Consider the following 5000-nt stretch of genomic DNA (forward strand, 5'->3'; position numbering starts at 1 on the left):
CAGGATCCGCTCTGCGAATGAAGTAGGTGATTTTCGCTCTTAGTTGTTTCAGTGACAGGTCGCTACCCGATGTTTCTCCTTTGAAGAGTTGGCCTCCACCAAAGTCAGAAATTCTTCGAAGATAGACCTTGAGGCTCTCTACCGGACATAGAGAGGCATCTTCTTTCAGGGGGCAGATTCTCCAAGGGCCCCATCTCTTGGTGGGTAGTTCATTTTTCGCGAGAAACGTCGGATCAGGGAAGAGGGTAAGGTCTCCTGAGTCTGTAAACAGGATGTGACCCTCGTCTCTTGATAGTACCACTATTTCGCTGACTCGGGCTCCTGCGGCAATAGCAAAAAGAAATATAACTTTTTGAGTCAGATCCTTGAGAGGGCACGAATCGTTATCCAAGTTGGAGGCAAAATGGAGCACCTTGTCCAGGGACCAGGAGATAGGTTTTGGCGGAGGTGCTGGGCGTAGACGAGCGCATGCCTTCGGCAGTTTATTGAAGATGTCGCTGGACAGATCAATCTGGAAGGCGTACAGTAGTGGTCTAGTCAAGGCCGATTTGCAGGTAGAAATCGTGTTGGCTGCTAAGCCCTGTCCATGAAGGTGAATGAAGAAGGACATGCAAAAATTGATGGTGATTTCCGTAGGATTTTTTGCCTTGACGAATGAGACCCACTTTCACCAGGATGATTCGTATTACCGTCGTGTGGATTCGGTCTTGTATTCCTCGAGGAAGTCTAGACTTTTCTTCGAGATCCCAAACCTTTTCTTCGCGGCTAGGGAGAGAAAATCATGAGATGAAGGTCCCTGACTTTCGATGATGAAGCGAAGACAGTCGACTTCTGTACTTGCTGGGAGAGAACTGGGCCCGGGAGAGGGATCAGCGTGGGCTGCAGCTCCAGGACCAGGGGGTACCAATTGCTCCGCGGCCACTTGGGAGCCACTAGGGCCGCTGTCCCTTTGAAGGTTCTCAGCTTGGAGAGGACTTTCAGCAGAAGGTTGGTGGGAGGGAAAAGGTAGATCCTGGACCATCTGTTCCAATCCAGTGACATGGCGTCCACTGCCTCTGCCTTGGGGTCCTCGTACGGGGCCACATAACGAGGAAGTTGATTGTTGTCGCTCGTTGCGAAGAGATCGATCTGAAGTTCCGGGACTTGGTGAGAGATGAAGGAGAACGATCTTGCGTCTAGAGATCATTCCGACTCTATCGGGCTTGTTCGAGATAGAGCGTCCGCCGTCACGTTTCTGCCAGGCAGAAGATTGGGAGAAGCACCTGATTTATCTGGGGCGATCTCGAGCCCTGACGATTGAGACATCGGACTACCACCGAGTTGTCCAGGGTCAGACGAATGTGGATCGAGGGAGGCGGAGAGAGTTTCTTCAGAGTGAGAAGGACCGCCATGGCCTCCAAGATGTTGATGTGAAACGTCTTGAATAGGGGAGACCATGTCCCTTGAGCCTGTTGTTGGTGGGAGTGACCTCCCCAACCCTCCAGCGAAGCGTCCGTGTGGATGTTGAGTGATGGAGGTGGATGTTGAAGAGGAATGGACCTTTTCAGGGCCTTTGCTTCCGACCACGGCTTTAAGAGAAACCGAAGTCTGTTTGGGAGCCGTCTCTTGAGGTCTCTTCGAGCGATGGATGCAGAACGTCTCCAGACTCCCGGGGCATCCTTTAGCTGTGCACGCAGCACTGGGTTTGTCACTGAGGTGAACTGTAGAGAGCCTAGAACTTGTTCCTGCTGACGTCTTGAGATCCGCTTGGATTTCAGCAGTTTTTTGACAGACCCCTCTATTTCTTTCCTTTTCTTCTGGGGAATGGAAAGGCGGTGTGACTGAAGATTCCACTGGATTCCTAACCATTGGAACTTCTGAGCTGGAGAGAGGCGAGATTTCTTTGTGTTTATCTTGAATCCCAGGTGTTCTAGAAACTGGGTGACTTTGTTGCAGGATCTTAGACAATCTTCGGGCGATGTCGCCCAGACCAGCCAGTCGTCGAGGTAGGCCATCACCTGGATGCCGCGGAGGCGGAGCTGTTGAACGATGGCGTCTGCCAGCTTTGTGAAGATCCTTGGGGCCACGTTGAGCACGAAGGGCATGGCCCTGAAAGCGTAGCTTTTCCTTTGGAGTCAAAATCCTAGGTAGGAGGAAGCGTGGTGGTTCATTGGAACGTGCCAGTAGGCATCCGCCAGGTCTATCAAGACCGTGTAGGAACCTTGAGGCAGAAGGGTTCGTATATGTTGAAGAGTCAGCATCTTGAACTTGTTGTTCGCTATGAACTTGTTGAGGGGGGATAAGTCTAGAATGACTCTGAGTTTGTCGGAGTCCTTCTTGGGGACGCAAAACTGTCTCCCTTGGAACCTGGTTGACTTTACCCTCCTTATCACCTTCTTGTTCAAGAGTTCTAGGACATATTCTTCCAGGAGGGGGGTTGACTGTTGGAAGAATTGCTGGAAGGATGGGGGTGGTTGAGTCCAGCTCCAGCCTAGACCCTTCTTGACGATGCTGTGTGCCCAGGGATCGAAGGTCCAACGATCCTGGAATTGGCGGAGTCTTCCTCCCACCGGAAGCACTTCATTGCTTCTGGCTTCCCGAGGGCTTACTACCTCGGCCGCTAGCTCCCTTTCCTCCTCTGCCTCTGGAGGGACGGCGAGATGCATCTCTGCCCGCACCTCTGTTTGAGCCTCTACCTTTAGGACGAAAGGTAGTTGACTGCTGCTCAAATGCAGGGGTGAAGACCGGCGACTGTGACAAGACCGGTTGGGTGACCAATTGAAAGGTCTGTTGTGGCTGAGCTGCCACTTGGGGAGTAGAGGATCCCGGAAACTGCCGTCTCTGTTGACGTTGCTGGGGTTTCGGCTTTGTGGGTTTCCTCTTAGGTTGAGGGCCGTCGTCCTGAGAGGATTTCCTTTTCTTCGACATGCCCCATTTATGGAGAAGGTTCCTGTTCTCCGTGGCAGCCTTGTCGGTGATCTCTTTCACTAGGGAGGAGGGAAAGAGGTGTTTACCCCAGATGTTGGAGGAAATCAGCCTCCTGGGTTCGTGTCTCACTGTAGCACTTGAGAACACGAATTCACGACAGGCTCTACGAGCCTTCGTGAAGCTGTACAGATCCTTTACTACAGTCGCCAGGTGTGTCTTGGCGAGGACCATGTAGTAGTCAGGGACCCTAGTGTCACCGGCCAGGACTTCGAGCTGTACTTGGAGGGACATAGATGCGGCGAGCCTTTCCTTCGTATCATGTTCCCGACGAAGGAGATGATCGTTAAGTTTCGGGAGGTCCTCGTTAAACTGACGACCAGCGACGTCAGGCTTTAGTTTTCCCACTACAAAGGTTGACTGGACGTCTTTCCAGTGTCTAACATCAGGGGGAGTGGTCAGAGAGAAGGGTCTGCACTCCTCCAGTGTAGGGCAAGGTTTCCCTTCTTCCACTGCCTTATGCACCGCAGTGAAGGCCTTTTCCAGAAAGGGGAAGGTCGCATCGTCTGGTGCGACGTAGGTCGGGTGCTTTTTGCTAAGCGCCGGTAGTTTAGAGCAGGTGAAGCCCCTACTTTACACCGTATTGGTGAACATAGCCTGGGCCTTCGGGAGATCGAACACGATAACCTCCTTTGGTTCGGTCTCTTCTTTAGAGGCAGGTTCAGACCTAAGTCGGACGTAACAATCCGGGTAAGCCTCAAAGTTTGGGAAGAATTCCACTTCTTCCAGCGCGATCGAGCTGACCTTTTCGCTAATATAGATCTTGCCCGTGGTGATCAGCATGTGCTCGGCATACCTCCATGGGTTAGTATCCGAGCATGCAGGGAGGTCCTTAACCGAAATCCTTTTCGGTTGCTTCGAACTTCCCATGTTGGACCTGAAGAACTCATGCGTCTCGCGGAGTTTCTTATCCATAAGAGCTTCAAGCATCTTGAAGATCTCCTGGGTGTTGGATGGGGTCGGATCTGGGGTAGCGGAAGTAGAAGGGAGTGATACATCCGTCAGTGTAGGAGTTGATGTAGGGGTTGATGTTGGAGCAACCTCCTGCTCCGACTCAGGGTATTCCACCTGATCTTCCTCATAGTCTAGTTCATCGCCCATGAGGTTCCTCTCCGTGTTCTCCGACACTTCCGACATACGTTCCACGTTGTCGGAGTCTAAACGGCACTCGTGCATGGACTGAACCATGACCACATCCGGTTCCACCACTATCTGGACGGTGGGAATCTGATCTTTAGGGACCACTGAGTCTGGTGATGCCTTCGGGAAAAGCAAGGCCCTCATATCTTCAGTGGCGAGATACGGTCCGGTGGCGTTCTTCTGGAAGCCACGCACCCACTTGCGTAGCTTCTCTCGAGCAGTGTCCCTTACCTCTCCTGAAGGAGGATCGTCGAACGCTTCGACCAGACGACTCTTGCAGACTGTACAGTGCTGCGGGTCCCAGAATTTCAGTTCGCCTTTCTTATTGGCGCAGGGGGCGTGGGTCCGTGTGCCCATAGAAGTGCGGGCGCTTCACTCCACAGAAGTTGTGGTCACATTTGATGTACTCCTCCTGTAAAAGAAAGAGAACATGAGTATACGGAAGTCATAAGAGTGACTTACATTACCCTAAAGTTAAATTTTAAGTAGTTAAACTTTAACTTAACATTAATTAATTTATAAAATTGTAATGTTAAAGAGCGGAGCGGGAAAGGAATTAGATAGACACATACTTGTGCATCCCGCCCAGCTGGTTACCGTAACCTTTTCAGTAGGCAATTTCGTTTGTGACCGAGGACACAAAGCGGAAATCTTCATGGACCGCCAAAGAAGGCAGAAGATAATTCTAGCAGAGATTGCCTGCGATGTATATCAAGGACTGAGACCACTCAGACCTTTATAATAAAAGGGGGGTAGTAGAAGACCCCATATGAGATCGGGTTCCGGCAACCAGCTGCGCTAAGACACACACAGTATGCTGGAAAATTGTGATATGCAAGAAGACAGCACGGCCGTTAATAGAACAGTAAGACAATACCTATCCATCGGAGTAGCCA

Source organism: Palaemon carinicauda, chromosome 36 (assembly GCF_036898095.1).
Source record: "Palaemon carinicauda isolate YSFRI2023 chromosome 36, ASM3689809v2, whole genome shotgun sequence".
NCBI classification, from domain to species: domain Eukaryota; kingdom Metazoa; phylum Arthropoda; class Malacostraca; order Decapoda; family Palaemonidae; genus Palaemon; species Palaemon carinicauda.